Genomic DNA, 23555 nt, shown 5'->3' with positions numbered 1-23555 from the left:
ACCGTCATGAACTAGAAAATCAGTTTTATAGCTTAGTGATATACGAGTGATATTGGTCCTAAATATTTTATAATGTATAATTTCTTAAATTAATCATTTCAATATGACTATACGAAAAACGATTCATTATTGAAGGAGATTCACTCGAGATCGAACACTTATTTTGTTCAATACCTTATAATTGTTACATTTGAATAATATGTAATATAAAACATACGTTAGTCGACTGCCTCATTCATGAAATAAAGAACAGTTCCGTTCCGTCGCCCAGTATTTTTTGTTTTATTTTTCATTTCAGAAGTCCAAAACATAATGCTTATATTTTATTTTGAGATTATAAAATATCAATAAAATATCTGAATATAAAAAAGCAAATTTTATCATATTAATGATGTATGGATAATGAAGTAAGGCCAGGATTGCCTGTTATCTGCGTATTATGTTTGTTAAAATTTAAAAAAAATGAATATTTCTTGACAAGAGTGGCCTAATAAGGGATTTAAAAAAGTTACATTAAACTTTTTAAATATACAAGGCGTATCAGAATGACGTTTTAAAAATTGGGGGATTATAGAGGATGAAATTTTGAACGTTTTGATATCAGGAACCCATAGCCGGAAATGTGATATAAAGTTTCTACAGCACTTTGCACTTTGCATTCGGTATGCTGAATGAAACAGCAGAATACAGTATTTATTACAAGTTTTATTGACAAAACGGTAGAGTATAATTAAACTGTACATCGAATCAGTGGCTGCACTACTTTAGCGTAAATGGTCAATGTGACGGACACCAACTTCGTTACATAATGTGCAACGACAACCATGTTTTGTCCGACTCTGTGTAAGATGCCACGCTCTCCTCTGATGGTATTAAATGCTGTAAAGATGCGCTCCGTAAGCTCATGAACTGTTCCTACAGTTGTTGCGTACACAAGGGACTTTACATAACCTCAGAGGAAGAAGTCAAGAACAATAACATGACGTCAATGGACGGAAGGGTAGCTACCAAAGTGAAGGGCGGTCAAGCACTTCCTACCGCTGTAGAAACTTTATATTATATTTCCGGCTGTGGGTTCCTTATATCAAAACGTTCAAAATTTCATCCTCTACAATTTCCCAAATTTTTAAAATGTCATTCTGATATACCCTGTATTTTATAGTTCATTATTTTATGGCGAAGAAGTTTTAATTAATGTATCTGAAAAATTCAATTATAAGCATTTTTTATTTACTCTGTTTAGCGTTTAATAAAATCATTAATGTTTTTTCACAGTTACAAAATAGAAAGCTTTAATCCAACAAATAGGCCTATATTATGATTCATGGAAATATTTATCACAATCTAGCATACTCGAAATTTGAATGTTCGTTTAATAAATCTCAATAAAATATAAAAATTAAAATATAAAAGAAAATTTTAACAAATATAAACATAAAATAACTATAAGCATTACAAGAATTGATTTATTGAATTTCAACTCGATTTTTTCTGTCATAAATAAATAAATAATTGCTTATACAAAATGATGATGTTTCGTAGTAAAATAGACATTTTTTATTTTTTAAAGTAAATTCCGATTTTTATCTTTGTAGATAAAAAATTAAAATTTTCACTTAATTATTTGCCTGTTAGTTTGTAAATAATCGTAATCTTATAATTTAAAATTCTTTTTGTTGAATAATTGCAACTTAAATAAATAATTAATTTTAGAGTTCAAATTATGAAATCTAAAGCCATCTTAGTCTTTAAGAAGATAAAATTTATTTGGTGGAAAATATATTTATGCTTATATTATATAAGTTTGACAGTCTATTAAAATGAAAATGATTAGTTTAAAATAAATTCAAACAATAATTTTGATAAAACAAACTGTAACTTTTATTTTTCATCGCGTTATTTACAGTTTTGGACTAAAATATATACAGTGCAAGAAAGGGAATACCAAGTGGTAATAAAACCACATAAAAAAATTCACTTATTCCCCGATATGTTTGATGGATATCACATTTTGCATAACAGACATTGGACTAAAGATTAGAAAGAAGGACAATGTAAAATAGTTTTGAAAATCATGACAATTTCCAGCGGACGGCTGAAACTTTTCAGTCGTGAGACCACCACTTATATTTTTTATATTTTATTGTATTTTTAGTTTATTTTCAGATATAAGGCAATAGCATATCATTTTCTTTTAAATATAAGGCAAGAAATTAAATCGCGGAATAAATATATACAAGATTCAAGATTCAGAGCTTGTAACAAAATACAAATAGGACAATTGAATCAGAGATGACACTGGGAAATCAAGTCAATATTGATTTATTTATTTGATCCTGTATCCAGAAAATATTTTAAATTCATCAAAACCATATGAAATATGAATTCACGTTTTGGAATATGTTTCTTGAATTAGATTAGACATTGTGTCGGAATATTAGGGCTGACTTCCCTATATCAACTCTAAACAAATATCCTATGCACAAATGCTCATTCATAAGTATGAACATTAAATAATAATTCTATACACATTACAGATTCAGTCAAAAATGCACATTTGGCTATAATTTTTTTCAGAAACCAATATTTTAAAAATTAAAATTCTTGTTATGGTAATATTTTTAAAATGGCGGAATTTATAATAACTGTATTATTCATTCATTTCGTTTATGATATAAAATCATTAAGTGCAAAAATTAATAGTGCAAATTAAAAATTAAAATTATAAATTTATTTTCTAAGTACAAAATTTTAACATTATTATAATAATTATAATATTTTTGTATAAAAATATTTCTGAAATTGTTTGAGCTTAAATTTTGAATAGGCTATACAAATATAAAAGAAATGAATTCATTCGATTTATTTGTTAATGGAAATTAACACTATAAAATGCTTATCATAAAAAATTGTTCAGGAGAAAGGATAAAAGGCTATGTACTAGTACAGTCTATGTACAGTATAATAACCTTTACAATATATATATATATGTGTGTGTCTTAAATACAGCAACGTAAAAATTTATTTCAGACTCAATATTGTTGAAGAGTTGCTTGCATTTATAAATTTTGCATTAAGTACGAATTATATGTAAAACGATGATTAAAACGATGAATAAATGTGCTTCTTTTTCTCTCTTTCTGAAATTGAATTCAATAATTCTAAAAGTAAAAATATTTCTTGGAATATTTTATGATTTTGAAGTATTGCTGATTTAGATGCATAATAAATTTAAACGTTATTTTGATTTTATTAAAGATTTAAGTATAAAGTTATGGTGCTATAAATACATACTTCTAATTAAGAATGACGAAAAATATTTCAAACAATTCCAGAAATTTCTTCCACGATAAATATAATGAATAATTTAAGAACAATTAGATAATAAATTTTATTATTTCTTCAGTTACGTTTTAATCAATAGTAAGAGTATATAATTTTAACAATAATATATACAATAAACTATAAATATGCAATAAAAATGTAAGAGAAAGAGAGTTTACAAATAATATATATTTTATTTTAACTGTAAACTTTTAATTTTCTATATATGATGTTGTGATTTACAATTATGATGTGATACCGTTAAGTATATTTATATGTATTTATACATAGTTATTAATCATAAAAGTTGAAAAAATATTTTTTGTTGAGAAGTATTCTAACTTTTGCAAAAGAAAATTAGGTTGTTATTTTAATTACAGTATTATATTATAGTCTTAACGATTAAATTTAAAATTTGACTTAGAATAATAACCTACATCTATATGGTAACTTAAAATTTTGTTTCAAATAAAATAACTGATATGAGTCTATTTCCCCAAATCTATGAACATAAGGATTCTAATTATATTTAGGATTCTAAGGATATAAGATATAAGGATTCTAATAAACAATTTTCTTCATTTAAGCATTTAAAAGCCATTCAAATCGTTTAAAATTTAAATGCTACAGCACAATTTTAGTTTTTAACTCATGCTATCAGATATCTTATTGTATTATGTTAAGCATAAAAATCTTTTGTTATATGTGTATGGGAGTTAACTCAGAACAACAATGTAATAATATTCGTACAAGATTACGATATTATCATAGTCTCAAATGATTTTACTGGATATTTTTGATTTAGTTTACTATTTATTTAGTTATTTTTCTTAGAAATGTTTATAGTTTTATAATTAGTCAACATATTAGCATTCTGGATAATGAATTAAACTACAAACTCGATCTATTTTGTTGTTTTCATAAATATTTTAATGTAAATAGTCAAACATTACGATTTCTTTTAAACGAAATTTAAAAAATAATACATATGAAATTTTACTACTGCAAAACTAATAAAGTTCCACAGAATTAGGTTCTATACACGTATAGAATTATTATAGAATTAACTCATGTGCTGTCATATGAGTCAAATTCTCAAGTGCTAGTATAGACAATATAATCCTAAAAATATCATTTCATTAGAACAATAAGAATATCAAAGAAATGAAAAAATTCTTTCATGTAAAATCCAAAATGAGCTATTGTATGAAGCATTTCGAAAAGTAATGTTGAAATGTAATTTAAAAAATTGCCTGTAAACAAATCAATTATTAGAAGAAAAACAAACAGAATTAAAAGCGTTGTCTCAGGTTTGAAACTAAGAGTGCTATTACTATAAATATTATTATAATTATAATTTCTGGATATTTTAGCATTTTTCCAAATATTTCACAATGCTGTCAAAATTTCAGGATTAGTTTCTTACAGCATAAAATAATCTGATATTTGTCAATTTTTTTAAATAAAATTTTATGCTTTTTTTTAAAAAATAACTAGTTATATCATAATATTCTTCAAAAGAAATTCAAATAAATTTTTGGTGTAAGATATTCAACAACATTGAACTTTCTCAGTTTTCTAACGTTTTGAAAATTGCTAATTAATATACATATTTTATTTATTATTTTATAATATTTGAAATATTTCATGTAATTTAAACCGATATTAATAATTGGATTTTCATATGAAAGTTAATTATAAATTAAATTAAATAATTATTTATAATGAAGAGAATATAGGTCCTCTGCATGGTTACTATACGATGAATATTAGAAAAATTGTAAGGGTTTTAAAGTATACAGAATTTCTATATAAAAAATATTATTGCCAATTGTGCATTTTTCTTAAATTAGTATTTTATTTAAAATTTTATATACATTTTAATATATATATAGACGCGACATACCTTAAAAATGGTCGGAATAAAGAAATTTTTCATTAAAACAGAAACATTTATAAAAAGTACTAAAAAAAAATATGTATCTGAAATACATCATTAAAACATTTATGATATTTCTGCAAATTACAACAAAAATTTTGTTATAACGAACCTTAAGGATAGTTCTTTAATCGTAACATTATGTGAACATAGACGTTATTTAAAACAATTAGAAATTGAATACTGTAGTTAATTTGGCTGTTTTGAAACTGGATGAGTTTCTTAATATATTTTATGATACATACTAAAATTTACATTTTTATTGTTCGATGTATAGCCTACCTTCAANACCAAAGTTTCCTTTTAATTTGTTTTTTAAAAAAAGCGCTTGACAAACTTGCCCCGCATGCCGAAGTTGCCCCGATCTCCCCTATAAACGCCAATTAATAATTTTTATATGTATTCAATAAAATAGTAAATTTGTTATATAAAATTTTATTTATTTATTATATAATAATTTATATATTGAAGGAAGTAAGAGTATATCTATTTTAGCAAAAGTTATAGAATCAAAAAGATACATCTAAATACATTGATATATATTAGGTAACGGATAGGATACGGATATGGCTATGCTAAATTTTCCATGTCTTATTTTATGGAATTTTCATAAACTCTTTGTGGGATAATGTAATTTGTAATTTGTTTTTTTTTATTATAGGGAAAAATAGACCTTTCATTCGTTTGGAACCATAGAAAACAGCTTCTTTCTACCAATCTAATTTTTTGCCATATTAAAGGAAGTTAATATGACTAAAATTTCCCTTCCCTCAAAATTTTTTCAGCCATTAACCAACAAGAAATATTGTTTTAGAGTCAATGAGAATGAAAGAATTGCTTATCAAAAATCACTATAATTTTTTGTTTTTTTAAAAGTAAAGAATCAAATTATTGATATTTAGGAAACAAATAATCAATTTTTTTTGTAAATGAAAATGATAACAGTATAAAATATCTTTTTTTTATGCTTACATCACTGTAAACATTTTAGACAAATGGAGAAGTTTATTATCTTCAATATGGTCACCTGCAGCTATTATGAGCAGGGATGACTATATAAACAACCGGTTCCATGTCAGTTCTTCCTCAGACAATTCGTCCTTTGCAATTGTTTCCTGCTAATTCTCCGAATCTTATATGTACTGTACAGTACATACCAACAATCCAACTTTATGCCACTGAACTAATTTATTATTATCAGCATTATTAGTTATTAATTTTTATTATAATTCAAAGATACTTATAACCTATGATAAAATGTTGTATCATATCATAGAAGATGCAATTGAGTAATTTTACTCTCTATTTGGCACAGTGATATCGTTTCTAAGGCATTCTGTATTTAATGACGATTTATTAATAAGAATAATTAAATATTTCGAAAGATTATTAAGGTAAATAATATTTTGAAGAAAAAATGTTCAAGGAAAAATATATGGTAGAAAATTGTCTAGAGAATAATTTTTGGAGCGAAAAATCTTCTGGAGAAAACTTTTTAATAAGTTGTCAGAGGTAGAACTGCATGGTTCTCGTATATATTTATATATTACATATAATTTGAAAATGAGTATGAAATAAACAAGAAAAAAAATGAATAAAATTGATTTTTAAACTCTACTATTTTTATATTTCGTTATGTATTGAATATTAAATTGATTTTTTTACTAAATATAAGCTTTACACATTTTTTCATTTGAAAACTTTCATTTTTTAAAAAATTTTGTTAAAAAATTATTTTGCTGATTCTTCCAATCAAAATACGATTTTAAAAAATTGTGTGTAATATACCCTGATAATTTTAATCTTGGTCATTTATAATTAACAAAACAAAAACTACCAGTGATTAAATCCATCGGCATTTAAAATAATTAAATACAATAGTATTCAATTTAAATATAGGAGTAGCAGAAATGTGATTTTCGTTATCTGAAAATAATATTAGCTTGCAAAAGTTAAAGTCATTCTAGAATATTTATTTAAAGAAGAAGAAGAATAATTAGTATTTNAGATTATTAAGGTAAATAATATTTTGAAGAAAAAATGTTCAAGGAAAAATATATGGTAGAAAATTGTCTAGAGAATAATTTTTGGAGCGAAAAATCTTCTGGAGAAAACTTTTTAATAAGTTGTCAGAGGTAGAACTGCATGTGGAAAAATTATCTGGGAAAGAATTGTCCGGAGAGGAAATGTCTGGGGAAGAATTATCCAAAGAAAAATTGTTCGGAGAAGATTTTTGGGGAAGAGTTGTATGGAAAAAATTGCCTGGAGAAGAAGTTTCACGGAAAATTGCCTTTGGGTCGACTTCTTGGGAAAGAATTGACCAGTCACCGAACAACATGAGTAATTTTTCAAATAGTCTTAAAAAGTCTGTTATTGATTAAAGTAAACTAAATTTCGGTAAATGTACTTAAATCATCATAGAAAATTGCATATCAAGCTATCAAACAATTGAAATTATCTGTTAATTTCAAGTGTTAATAAGACATGGGAGTAAATGCAATCCCACCTGAATGAAATAAGAAGCGCGTTTTTCAAACAAACAACATAATTTCCAGAAATGGTGGCTCCACGTAGTTTTTTGGGCCTTTTCTCCAACAACAACTGTCTAGACTTTTCAAGAGACACATCTAAGAGAGCGACTATGCTTAACGCAATCTTTCGTTTTCCATACGAATTATGTCCATCGCTAACAATTGTCAATATCATCAACATTAGCCATATTACGAGGTACTTTATAAAACAAAACATGATTACAGAATCGACAAATATAACATAAAATCTCACATAAAGTTAAAAAATATATTAGCTATAAGAAACTTCGATTACCTTTATTTAAAATCGATTCATCATTAGTGTTTAATGCTTATTTGTGCATACTTGTAAATATTTAGTTTCATCAAACTTTAGCAAGTGTAAATACTAGTTGTGAGTTTATTATTGTAATTATTAAATTATTATATGAAATAGATGTTACTTTATTTGTATAAATTTTTATGGAAAGTTTTGGATAATACTGAGAAAAAAGCAATGGAATTTTAGCATAAATGCTGTTTGATAGAAGTGATTTATTTCTTATTATAATCTATTTGAACAAAATAATATACTTTCTAAATTTGATGTGGTTTCTAAAAACAGAAATAATGATTTGAAAAAAAATATATTTATATTAGGTTCTCTATATAATAACTTCGGCGAGATGATTTAATTTGAATAATGTCAAAACCGTCATGAACTAGAAAATCAGTTTTATAGCTTAGTGATATACGAGTGATATTGGTCCTAAATATTTTATAATGTATAATTTCTTAAATTAATCATTTCAATATGACTATACGAAAAACGATTCATTATTGAAGGAGATTCACTCGAGATCGAACACTTATTTTGTTCAATACCTTATAATTGTTACATTTGAATAATATGTAATATAAAACATACGTTAGTCGACTGCCTCATTCATGAAATAAAGAACAGTTCCGTTCCGTCGCCCAGTATTTTTTGTTTTATTTTTCATTTCAGAAGTCCAAAACATAATGCTTATATTTTATTTTGAGATTATAAAATATCAATAAAATATCTGAATATAAAAAAGCAAATTTTATCATATTAATGATGTATGGATAATGAAGTAAGGCCAGGATTGCCTGTTATCTGCGTATTATGTTTGTTAAAATTTAAAAAAAATGAATATTTCTTGACAAGAGTGGCCTAATAAGGGATTTAAAAAAGTTACATTAAACTTTTTAAATATACAAGGCGTATCAGAATGACGTTTTAAAAATTGGGGGATTATAGAGGATGAAATTTTGAACGTTTTGATATCAGGAACCCATAGCCGGAAATGTGATATAAAGTTTCTACAGCACTTTGCACTTTGCATTCGGTATGCTGAATGAAACAGCAGAATACAGTATTTATTACAAGTTTTATTGACAAAACGGTAGAGTATAATTAAACTGTACATCGAATCAGTGGCTGCACTACTTTAGCGTAAATGGTCAATGTGACGGACACCAACTTCGTTACATAATGTGCAACGACAACCATGTTTTGTCCGACTCTGTGTAAGATGCCACGCTCTCCTCTGATGGTATTAAATGCTGTAAAGATGCGCTCCGTAAGCTCATGAACTGTTCCTACAGTTGTTGCGTACACAAGGGACTTTACATAACCTCAGAGGAAGAAGTCAAGAACAATAACATGACGTCAATGGACGGAAGGGTAGCTACCAAAGTGAAGGGCGGTCAAGCACTTCCTACCGCTGTAGAAACTTTATATTATATTTCCGGCTGTGGGTTCCTTATATCAAAACGTTCAAAATTTCATCCTCTACAATTTCCCAAATTTTTAAAATGTCATTCTGATATACCCTGTATTTTATAGTTCATTATTTTATGGCGAAGAAGTTTTAATTAATGTATCTGAAAAATTCAATTATAAGCATTTTTTATTTACTCTGTTTAGCGTTTAATAAAATCATTAATGTTTTTTCACAGTTACAAAATAGAAAGCTTTAATCCAACAAATAGGCCTATATTATGATTCATGGAAATATTTATCACAATCTAGCATACTCGAAATTTGAATGTTCGTTTAATAAATCTCAATAAAATATAAAAATTAAAATATAAAAGAAAATTTTAACAAATATAAACATAAAATAACTATAAGCATTACAAGAATTGATTTATTGAATTTCAACTCGATTTTTTCTGTCATAAATAAATAAATAATTGCTTATACAAAATGATGATGTTTCGTAGTAAAATAGACATTTTTTATTTTTTAAAGTAAATTCCGATTTTTATCTTTGTAGATAAAAAATTAAAATTTTCACTTAATTATTTGCCTGTTAGTTTGTAAATAATCGTAATCTTATAATTTAAAATTCTTTTTGTTGAATAATTGCAACTTAAATAAATAATTAATTTTAGAGTTCAAATTATGAAATCTAAAGCCATCTTAGTCTTTAAGAAGATAAAATTTATTTGGTGGAAAATATATTTATGCTTATATTATATAAGTTTGACAGTCTATTAAAATGAAAATGATTAGTTTAAAATAAATTCAAACAATAATTTTGATAAAACAAACTGTAACTTTTATTTTTCATCGCGTTATTTACAGTTTTGGACTAAAATATATACAGTGCAAGAAAGGGAATACCAAGTGGTAATAAAACCACATAAAAAAATTCACTTATTCCCCGATATGTTTGATGGATATCACATTTTGCATAACAGACATTGGACTAAAGATTAGAAAGAAGGACAATGTAAAATAGTTTTGAAAATCATGACAATTTCCAGCGGACGGCTGAAACTTTTCAGTCGTGAGACCACCACTTATATTTTTTATATTTTATTGTATTTTTAGTTTATTTTCAGATATAAGGCAATAGCATATCATTTTCTTTTAAATATAAGGCAAGAAATTAAATCGCGGAATAAATATATACAAGATTCAAGATTCAGAGCTTGTAACAAAATACAAATAGGACAATTGAATCAGAGATGACACTGGGAAATCAAGTCAATATTGATTTATTTATTTGATCCTGTATCCAGAAAATATTTTAAATTCATCAAAACCATATGAAATATGAATTCACGTTTTGGAATATGTTTCTTGAATTAGATTAGACATTGTGTCGGAATATTAGGGCTGACTTCCCTATATCAACTCTAAACAAATATCCTATGCACAAATGCTCATTCATAAGTATGAACATTAAATAATAATTCTATACACATTACAGATTCAGTCAAAAATGCACATTTGGCTATAATTTTTTTCAGAAACCAATATTTTAAAAATTAAAATTCTTGTTATGGTAATATTTTTAAAATGGCGGAATTTATAATAACTGTATTATTCATTCATTTCGTTTATGATATAAAATCATTAAGTGCAAAAATTAATAGTGCAAATTAAAAATTAAAATTATAAATTTATTTTCTAAGTACAAAATTTTAACATTATTATAATAATTATAATATTTTTGTATAAAAATATTTCTGAAATTGTTTGAGCTTAAATTTTGAATAGGCTATACAAATATAAAAGAAATGAATTCATTCGATTTATTTGTTAATGGAAATTAACACTATAAAATGCTTATCATAAAAAATTGTTCAGGAGAAAGGATAAAAGGCTATGTACTAGTACAGTCTATGTACAGTATAATAACCTTTACAATATATATATATATGTGTGTGTCTTAAATACAGCAACGTAAAAATTTATTTCAGACTCAATATTGTTGAAGAGTTGCTTGCATTTATAAATTTTGCATTAAGTACGAATTATATGTAAAACGATGATTAAAACGATGAATAAATGTGCTTCTTTTTCTCTCTTTCTGAAATTGAATTCAATAATTCTAAAAGTAAAAATATTTCTTGGAATATTTTATGATTTTGAAGTATTGCTGATTTAGATGCATAATAAATTTAAACGTTATTTTGATTTTATTAAAGATTTAAGTATAAAGTTATGGTGCTATAAATACATACTTCTAATTAAGAATGACGAAAAATATTTCAAACAATTCCAGAAATTTCTTCCACGATAAATATAATGAATAATTTAAGAACAATTAGATAATAAATTTTATTATTTCTTCAGTTACGTTTTAATCAATAGTAAGAGTATATAATTTTAACAATAATATATACAATAAACTATAAATATGCAATAAAAATGTAAGAGAAAGAGAGTTTACAAATAATATATATTTTATTTTAACTGTAAACTTTTAATTTTCTATATATGATGTTGTGATTTACAATTATGATGTGATACCGTTAAGTATATTTATATGTATTTATACATAGTTATTAATCATAAAAGTTGAAAAAATATTTTTTGTTGAGAAGTATTCTAACTTTTGCAAAAGAAAATTAGGTTGTTATTTTAATTACAGTATTATATTATAGTCTTAACGATTAAATTTAAAATTTGACTTAGAATAATAACCTACATCTATATGGTAACTTAAAATTTTGTTTCAAATAAAATAACTGATATGAGTCTATTTCCCCAAATCTATGAACATAAGGATTCTAATTATATTTAGGATTCTAAGGATATAAGATATAAGGATTCTAATAAACAATTTTCTTCATTTAAGCATTTAAAAGCCATTCAAATCGTTTAAAATTTAAATGCTACAGCACAATTTTAGTTTTTAACTCATGCTATCAGATATCTTATTGTATTATGTTAAGCATAAAAATCTTTTGTTATATGTGTATGGGAGTTAACTCAGAACAACAATGTAATAATATTCGTACAAGATTACGATATTATCATAGTCTCAAATGATTTTACTGGATATTTTTGATTTAGTTTACTATTTATTTAGTTATTTTTCTTAGAAATGTTTATAGTTTTATAATTAGTCAACATATTAGCATTCTGGATAATGAATTAAACTACAAACTCGATCTATTTTGTTGTTTTCATAAATATTTTAATGTAAATAGTCAAACATTACGATTTCTTTTAAACGAAATTTAAAAAATAATACATATGAAATTTTACTACTGCAAAACTAATAAAGTTCCACAGAATTAGGTTCTATACACGTATAGAATTATTATAGAATTAACTCATGTGCTGTCATATGAGTCAAATTCTCAAGTGCTAGTATAGACAATATAATCCTAAAAATATCATTTCATTAGAACAATAAGAATATCAAAGAAATGAAAAAATTCTTTCATGTAAAATCCAAAATGAGCTATTGTATGAAGCATTTCGAAAAGTAATGTTGAAATGTAATTTAAAAAATTGCCTGTAAACAAATCAATTATTAGAAGAAAAACAAACAGAATTAAAAGCGTTGTCTCAGGTTTGAAACTAAGAGTGCTATTACTATAAATATTATTATAATTATAATTTCTGGATATTTTAGCATTTTTCCAAATATTTCACAATGCTGTCAAAATTTCAGGATTAGTTTCTTACAGCATAAAATAATCTGATATTTGTCAATTTTTTTAAATAAAATTTTATGCTTTTTTTTAAAAAATAACTAGTTATATCATAATATTCTTCAAAAGAAATTCAAATAAATTTTTGGTGTAAGATATTCAACAACATTGAACTTTCTCAGTTTTCTAACGTTTTGAAAATTGCTAATTAATATACATATTTTATTTATTATTTTATAATATTTGAAATATTTCATGTAATTTAAACCGATATTAATAATTGGATTTTCATATGAAAGTTAATTATAAATTAAATTAAATAATTATTTATAATGAAGAGAATATAGGTCCTCTGCATGGTTACTATACGATGAATATTAGAAAAATTGTAAGGGTTTTAAAGTATACAGAATTTCTATATAAAAAATATTATTGCCAATTGTGCATTTTTCTTAAATTAGTATTTTATTTAAAATTTTATATACATTTTAATATATATATAGACGCGACATACCTTAAAAATGGTCGGAATAAAGAAATTTTTCATTAAAACAGAAACATTTATAAAAAGTACTAAAAAAAAATATGTATCTGAAATACATCATTAAAACATTTATGATATTTCTGCAAATTACAACAAAAATTTTGTTATAACGAACCTTAAGGATAGTTCTTTAATCGTAACATTATGTGAACATAGACGTTATTTAAAACAATTAGAAATTGAATACTGTAGTTAATTTGGCTGTTTTGAAACTGGATGAGTTTCTTAATATATTTTATGATACATACTAAAATTTACATTTTTATTGTTCGATGTATAGCCTACCTTCAATTATTAAATATTTTATAAATTTGCTTTATATTTGACACTTTAAAATCGAATTTTGTCAGTAAAAACAATTCTATTTTAAAATGATTATTTTGGCACAAATATGATATTTTCTGAACGTCAGAAATAGTTTGGTTTTAAAGAGAGCCTCATCTCAGATAAGTAGTATTAAAATAATGTTAAAGTATATTAAAAGTGGAATATATGGGAAATAAAATAAAAAATACCATCTAAAAGAATAGAACAGAAGCGAAAGTTCTAAAAATGAACTATTTAATACGGTCACTCCTGCCATCAGTCAACTTATACTATTGTACGTAAGGGTTATTAAATACTTTGTTGACCTCGGCATACAAAAAAGGAACCTTAGAGATCAGTTTTTTCTTTTTATTAAAAAAGGAATGAACTAATTCATTTTCACTTCAAGTGACGTTTTCATGTGTAACTTTGTTTCCTAAAATATATTATTGATGCATATAAGAGTTCATCATTATGTGCAACTGTTTTGTTTTTCATAATTGTAATATTGTAATTGACTCGTATATAACTTTTATAGAATACACTACTTAATACAAAGCAGTATAAATTACATGACACTCTATTTATAAGAGAATATAAATAGAATATCGTGCATAATGAGAATATTGCATTAATTCTTTCTTTATTAACTGCAAATATTCATAATGTTTCAGAAATGACTTGCAATATTCTTATGTATAAATATTATGCATGATTCGATGTTATACATTACATTGATCATTAGGACGGATCAAGGAAGAATATCGAAAAATTTTAGTATCTACGAAACAAACTTTCATTTAATATGTAATTCACTTAAAGTTTTGTCAAATATTAAAAATAAAATTAAAAATAATACAAAAATAATAAAATTATAAACACTTTAGATGTTTTATAAAAATATTAAAATTTAATAACGTGAAAAAAAATATCAAATGCAAAAACTGAAATTGAGAAGTTAGAGTTATTTTTACATTAGATGGGACAACTATTCATTAGTTGTCAATATATAAATTTCATTTATGTTTAAATAATTTTGTTCATATTTTCGAATTGCGCAGTTTAATTTCTCCCAAAATAATCGAAACAAAATGTTACTTAAAATTTATATTATCGCTTTGAGTTTTGAAATTATATATATTTCCAATCAAAATTGTTTACCGTTGAAAATAGACAAAGTAGAAACATAATGTTATTAAATAAAAAAATTATGAGAAGAAACTTAAAAAGTGTAGCTAAGAGATCTATGTTTTCAATATTCTTCATAATTTTTTCAGATAAATATAATAATTCATCTAAGCAATTTGTCTTGCGAAGGTGCCAAAGTTGCCAATAGATCCGTTTCAGATTATTATTATTATTATTATTAACTTGCGATAAATATAAGAGAATTATGCAGAGGAAATATTGCACAAATGATTGATCTAATATGAATTTTAAAGTGATGTTTTATGTCATTTTAGAGGATATTTTAACATAACTTCGTTTAAATTAAATAATTTGCTCTCTCTGTGATGAAAATTAAAATATGTTATTAAATTTTTAGAATATTAAATGTCATACCTGTACATAGCTATAATTGTAGTTAGATTGGATATTTTAAAATTAATGTCATTGAAGTTTATGAAATATCACTGATATTTCATAAACTTATCTAAGCAAAAATTCATCATTTTCGTTTTTAATAACTTCTTTATATTGATATCTATAAATATAATTGCTATGTATATAAGAATAGTGACCAATAATGTAAATGGTTTTATTTGAAACCGTTGTGAGCTACCCTTTCACAATTGATGCAAGATAAGAATATTTAAGCTTTTCGCAATAACTATAAATAAAATAATTGTTTAGGAGTATGTTTTGAATTTTATAACAAATTTATTAGATAATCCATGAATTTTTAAACTTTTTTAAATTAGTCTTATAATTATTAAGTTCTTCTATTGATAAATTTCATTGTCTGTATATAGTCTGAAAAAATTTATGTCAATAGTACTTTATAATCATATAAGTAATATTAGAATGAAGTACAGTATAAGTATAACATATATTTGTGATGAATTGTAAACTTTAACATTATGATTAATATTGCAATTAAAAATATTGATATTTTAACAGATATAACTAATGAAGTTTGAATATTGGGTATTTTTTGTATGATTTAGTTTTCTAGAAAGTATTTTATATTTGAATCCCTGTTATTAATTTTTAAATTGGTATTATTTACATTTTTCACTACTATAGTACTGTAAGTACAGTACTTATATTACTACCTACTTTCCATTAGATGAACTATTAAGTAATTTAATTTAATTTTTTTAACATGTTTTATAAGATAAGAGTATTAGAAAATAGCGAATGCTCACAATGGTTTCAATTATAACCTTTGCATTTATATCTAATAATATAATATACAAATATGTTCGAGTTATTTTGAATATATGAAAAATATGAAGTTGCTAAGAAAACAAAACTATTATAAATGGAAACTATTTTTTTTTAGGATTTAAAAATCAATTTTACTGAAACATAAACACACTTCTCTGATGATAAAATTTTTCTCATTTAAATAGTTCAAATATTTCCTGGAGAGAGCATTTACAGTACGAAACAAGGGTTATTTAATCCGGCTTATTAATAATGAATTAAAAATCATTCTCGATATGATTTAATTTGAAACTTCCATGTCAGAAAGGATTAAAGTAATTCACTAGTTACATAATTCTTGGATTTACAACCAATGAATATAATCTCTTAGATGAAATTTTGTTTCAAAATGCAAAATCAACAGCTAAAATTAATCAAAACAACAGCTTTGATACTTTTCTATTCTTACAGATTCTTACTCAGTAATTTAAATATTTTCTTGTATTAGTTCATTTTTATATGTTAACTACTCTAGGTAGATGGCCAATATTTTCTAAATATCTTATTAGATAGAACTGTCAATGACTTATGTTAACCTGACGACTTTTCATTCTGTTATAAGCACGAATTACTATAAAGCTTATCATATTAAATAAAAAGTTTATGATTTTATTACAATAATTATTTCTTTTTAAAAAAGAATTACTATTTTAATATTTAATAAAATAAAATAATGACCTGACTATCAAACAACTAATAATTTAAAATAATGAAGAATTTATCAACAAGCATTTTGAATGGTTGGTTATTAGAATTTACATCAGGAAGTAAGCAAAATTATAATTCATTATAATTGAAGGATCATTTAAACTAATGCTAACTTAATTGATTTATACGTAAAATTTGGAGTAAATATTTAAAAGAAGGTTAAAAGGAAGGTTCGTTATAACGAATTTATATAGCCTATTTACTATCAGCTATGATTTTGTTAAAATAATTCAGAAGATAACATTTCCTGTTACCAGAAAGATTAATGATAAATAATATATGATTAAATACTAGTAGTTAGGCGAGTAATACATATTGCAAAGAATAAAAATGCACATACAATAATTTAATTGCACTTTATAAATTTTGATTGCAGAAAATATTCATTACATATATACAGCGGAGACAAATTTTGGCAATTTCAAATTTCATGTAAAAATCTTATGAGTTGGAAATGCGAGGAATAAATAGACATAGATTAATTAGATACTTCGATATACACTATTAAAGAAAGCATATTGACATTATTATAACAATCATACTGGCCTCATTTTCTAAGATCCTCTTTGCTTACTTCAGTGTTAAAATTTATTTTTATATGATGATATCTTCCTACGTGATAACAAAAAGTTCCAATAAGAGCACTTAATGAGACGATGCCATACTTATACAACAAATTTTAAACTTATAAACAAATAAATGGTTAGTTTTAACTTTTGTACAGGTTTTATTAATAATGATATACTTTTTAATATTTAAAAGTAAATTAATTATGGCTTTCCCTCTCTGTTTCGCTCAGAAATGTAGCAGCTACTAATGACAATTTGAATAAGGTATATAAATGGTAACTACATTAAAGGTCTATTATACATACAATGGGAAAAGTTTTTGTAGGAAAAGTCTAATTTTATATCGAAGATATACTAATTCTAATTTTAGTTTGTTCATGCAGGTAGATTATACTACATTTTACAAAGTTACTAGACTAGTGAATTAATACTTATCGTATCTTAGCAAGAAAACTGAAAAAAAATAGTTAATATCATTGATTTCTGTGCACGAAAAACCAAATTATCGGAAATATTTAAATATGAATTCCTCTGATAAGAATTTCGGAAAGAAATTCCTTTTTTTAATCTTTAAGCTACTCAGTTCTTGGAATACAATGTAACTTCTCAGCTTACTTGTCAATAACACCAAATTATTCCATTCTTTGTGAAATTTGCCTATGAAAACAATGAATAGTAGAGATGATAGATGAGTAGAAAAAAGAGAAGTTGTGTTTGTCCACATCCTACAATGAAATAGGTTGTATAGAAACCAATATGGTTTCAGTTAATATCTGGAAAATCAGTTAAAGTATCAATATTTAAAAAATATAAATTTGCAACTATGAAAATAATCTCTGTAGTTTTAAAATTCATAAACGTTATAAATTTTTGCAATTTTCATTTTTAATGTAAGTTGTACGTGTCTTATAATTTAGATTTGAAATTAATTATTTTATCAATTGCCGTAAATTTTGAATTATTGCAATAATCTTTATTATATTAATATTATTAACATAATGAATTTTTAAAAGTTGTGATATAATAACACTACTCAACAAAGTTTTCTATATCCGGCATTAAAATAATGCTTTTTTTATATATTTATTTTGTTATTATTATTTTTTTTTATTTTGTTGTTGTTGTACTTAATGTAATCAGCCGCTGGATGAAGGGGAAAACTCTAATTGTCTGAAAAAACGATTTATTGATTTCAAAATAAAAAATTATTCTGGTTTTAAAAATTACTTTCAAATTTTTCAATCACGCAAGGATAAAAAGATATAGGCACATCATTGTGTAATGATACAAATGATCTTTTTATTTACACCATTTTAACATTGTCAGATATATTAGAATGGAAATCCACATTTTTACACATCCTGACCATGTTTCGATCCTGCAGGATATCAAAAGTCTTGCACCAAAAGCAGCTGTTCAACTAGCTAAATATGATCTTTATTCATATTTTAATACTGTATTTTTTTAAATGTAATTTTTATAACACATGGTAAAATGAAAATGGAATAAAATAAAATAACAGAGTAAAAAAAGTGTCACTTATTTTTTGGCCGTTAACAAATCAGTGAAGACATATTCCTATTTTGGATGACTGACTATGCCGACTATACCTGGCATCTCAAATAGCAGAAATTACTGTAGTCTGTCCGATTATGGTTGCTACATATTCTCATTAAAATCTGAAGATAAAATGAATTTGTTGAGTGTAAATGAAGATTTATTCAAATGCTATTTGTCAAAGAAATCTCAACAAATTGTTACAAAACCGTAGCAACGAAATTCAGTTTCGGTTTAAAACTAATCTAGTTTAGGAATGTGATGTATCAGTTTTAACTTTCAGCTGCTTGTTTTATTTCACTTTCTACAGTATTAATTCTTAATATCGATGGTATTGTACCATCTATTTTATATGTGTATATGCACAGATAGCTGATTCTATGGGTTACCAAATATTGTATCGTGACTAGGGGTTTTAATATCTAAAAAACTATGATATGGGATATTTTCTTGCTGATTTTCGAAATGTAGGCATCGGAAGTGACAAGAAACCATCTTTATTTCTTCGGAGATGAAAATCATGTTGGGTAGTGTAATTAACAAATTTTTACAATGTGAAAATGATATGATCATAAATATAAATTAAAATGTTGGTAATTCCAACTTTCGATTTTATTCACATTTCTACTATTGCAATACAGTAGAGCATCGATTATCCGACCCCCGATTAACCTTCACATCGGTTAACCGACCGTTCTAGTCGGCAAATTTCAAATGTCCGCTAGTGATGTGGCATTACAATATTTGGCTATGTCTTGGCTACTTTAATATTATTTTTGTTAAATTTTGCGTGTTTTAGCTGGCATCAACGGCTCGACCATTGAAGGGAGACAATATTTAAACGAGACTTAATTTTCTAATTATGAGTGGTTGTTTGTTTCGTGAGCAATAAAATAATATAAAAAAAATTTTTAACGATACAATAGCGACGATTATTATTTTAAAAAAAATTGTTAGGCTAAACATCAATGAAAATTCAAAATAAATGAAATTTCAAGCAAAGTTGATTAATAGCGATATACTAATAAACTAATTACATGGGATAATATAATATCCTAATATACTATACTAATAATGTATTTTTTCCTTCTTTTCGGTTATCCGATTTTTTCAGTTATCCGATCAACCTGAGTCTCCAATTGAGTCGGATAATCGATGCTCTACTGTATATAAAACAATGTCTTTCTGTGAAATTATATATTATTATTGCAAATATTTTTCCTATTATGTCAAAATTCTAAATTTAAGTTTATGGTTTTCTTATTTTTATCAATCAAAATACGAATTTTTTTCATTAAGTGAAAAACAGTCCGATAATTGCAATATTCATAAGGTTCAGTTTTAAATAGGAAAGCAAGTAAATTTTTAGTCGACAAATTTTAATCTATATTGAAATTAAAAAATAGATAAAATTTTAAAAATATTGTAGAAATGATTCTTACAAGTTAAAGGAAAAAGAGAAAAATGTGAGAACTAATGTTTTGTAAAACTGGGTTTGGTGACTAATGCTAACACAATCTTTCCAGAAGTTGAAAAGTTGAACCTTAATTATGGAAAGTTCTAATAATTTTCTCTAATACTACATGATTTTATTTTAAATTACACAAAATACAAGTAATTATAATTCACAGAAATATTATCATTCCAAAACTGAAAGAAATTCATATATTCGATAATGGTTGATTTAAATAGAAAAATGATATACAACCGATATTAATTAAGATACTTTAAACATTTAATGAAGAACTACTTTTGCAAATTTGTTTAACTAGTTTCTACTAACTCTTAACAATTTGCTTTCTACACAGTCTTCAATCATGATAAAGTGTTTCAAAAAAGTTTTAGTAAGCCTTCTGCAGTCATAATGTTATCTTCTAAACTGCAGATAAATTGAATTTTTGTATTTAATTCTACTATGCAATGCCGTATATTTTCATTCAAATTGAAACCGTATGGTAATGAACTGCTATACACACTGAAAGTTTCCAAAATAATCATCATTACGAATATTTAAATAATTTTATCTATTCATTTATTTTATACTAAAGCATTATATTACTTTAAATTAAAATAAATTTAATCATTTAGCATAACACCTTCTGTAAAAATAACTTATTTTCAACATGTTTTTTAATACATAATAAGGAATATGAAAATAAGTAATCCTTATAATTATTCGTAGCTACAACCCATATTTTTTAATTCTGTATTATTCATCATCATCATTATGATATTACTTTTACTTTTAGTATTATGTCATTGTTCATTAGTAGAGAAATAGTAAATAATTATATTCAATTTCGTTATTACTTATTATTAGCTTATGTGAACAAAAATAATTAATCTATATTTGCCTTACACAATTAATTAATATGCAGAAATTCAATGAATTTCAATACAGCTTATTTTCTTTTGATACTTTTTGGTGTGTTTTTTATTTTCAGAAATTTGACATTTAATATTAGATGCTTCAAAAATCATTAGAACTGACATCAAAGAAATTGTGTCATTTGAAGCATTACGAAGACTTAAAATTTGAATACGTTTATTTTTGTAAAGAAATTTTATTATATCCTTACTTTAAAATTCACTGTATATTAAGTCATAATATTGTGATTTTAAATAATACAACTAGTTGACTTTCGTAGACATTTATTAATGAAAATACTATATTTTGATTAATAGAGCAAGCCGAAGACTTTTTTGTAGATTTTTTAGTGGTAAATGTGTTATATTTGAATTTTAAATATTCCATACAACATTTGAGGTGTCATGAACAAAATTAGTATTAATACTGACTATAAAAATATAGTTCACTAAATTTGATCACAAAAGTTTGTGGAAAATATTATTTGAACAAAATCTAAAGTAAAAATTCGAAATTGTGCTTTTAAATTTTGTATCCTCTTCATTATGAATGGAGTCAGGAATGGCAAACTGTCATAAAAAATCCAACAACGGATTGCGTAAATTTCACAGCAATAAAGTTAAAATTGTATGTGATTCATCTATTATGACATTTTATTTTAAAACATTTTATATTAATTATTATAAATGGCAAAAAGCTGAATTTTGAGCGTATATACAAGTTTTATAAAAAAAAAAAAAGTTGTGAATGTTAATAGCGAGTAAAATCTTCATTAAGTCTGATCCCACTCGAGATATAATACGTGACCTCCCATCCTTCGGCCATTCATCACCAAACTATAGCATCAATCCCCTTAATATCCAAACCTCCCTGCAAAATTTCAGAAATTTCCGACAAAAAGCGCAGGAGTTATTAAGCTTCAAAGAGGGTGAAAAAATTTGATGTAAATAGTTATTGAAATGCTATTTAAAATTATATTTAGATCAATTCACATTCGTATTCATTGTATTTTCAAGGTTCAGATTTTCAGCTGCTATTTTATTATCGTTTTATTATATATATTTATGTATAATTCAATATATGTGAGGAAAAGAGTCGAAGTGAACAAAATAATTAGGATTTAATGAAAATGAAATAATGGCCTACAGGTCAGGCGACATATTTTCGCCCTCTTCTCGTCGTCGCTTTTTATCGTTATTCGAGCTAAGTGCGAATATTCCAAGAAGGAAATAAAAACCACGTTTAGCGATGTTTTGTGATTAGCTATTAGCTGTTTTTTTTAATTATTTTTTCATACTGATAACTCTCGATTCCATATATGTAACTAAAAATTATCACAGAAATTATCACGGCTATAAATTTTAAATTGTAAAATACAACAATAGAAATAATTTGAAGTTAAAAAAATTTAGAGATTAATATATAAAATATTTTAACCATTCATTCGAAGAGTTAAGTTTTAAATGTGTGAATAGATTTCCTGGCTGAACCGGTAAAAAAACAGAAATTGAAATAAATAGATTTGTATATTTAAGAATTTGTGTTTGGGTACATAAAGACTTAATGACTTGTATACTTAAGGAAGAGGAATGATTCATGAAAAATAGAATGATAAAAATGTAGAAGAGATCTAGAATGTAAATGATGGATTGACTGTTTAGATATAAAAGAAGGGAAAGACCATAGAACAGTGTTTCACAACGGGGGCGATATCGCCCCCATGTGGGCATTTTTCCATGTTGACGGGGCGATTACTAACAATTTATATTTTGGGGGCGAAAAACAATTTTCTGGGCTATATAGTAAAACATTATATAAAGAATAATTAGATATTTTATTCGTTATATCGTACAATAATTAAACAAATAACATT

General features: G+C 24.8%; 1 protein-coding gene across 3 annotated transcripts in view; it reads right to left on the bottom strand.

The window, feature by feature from the left end:
* Window positions 1-23555, bottom strand: part of LOC111639281 (potassium voltage-gated channel protein Shaker-like) — a 135552-nt gene that overhangs the window by 41264 nt on the left and 70733 nt on the right. For 2 of the 3 annotated variants that reach the window (XM_023385117.1, XM_023385121.1), the window contains one exon: window positions 16408-18530. The exons of the other annotated variant lie outside the window; for it this stretch is intronic. The gene's annotated coding sequence lies outside the window, so the exon portion shown is untranslated. Of the gene's footprint in view, window positions 1-16407; window positions 18531-23555 lie in introns of those variants that run through there. 3 annotated transcript variants of the gene reach the window in all.

This window comes from Centruroides sculpturatus, unplaced genomic scaffold (genome assembly GCF_000671375.1).
Source record: "Centruroides sculpturatus isolate CEXI.00-Female unplaced genomic scaffold, Cexi_2.0 scaffold1125, whole genome shotgun sequence".
NCBI lineage: Eukaryota > Metazoa > Arthropoda > Arachnida > Scorpiones > Buthidae > Centruroides > Centruroides sculpturatus.
This window is presented reverse-complemented; position numbering and strand designations above follow the sequence as displayed.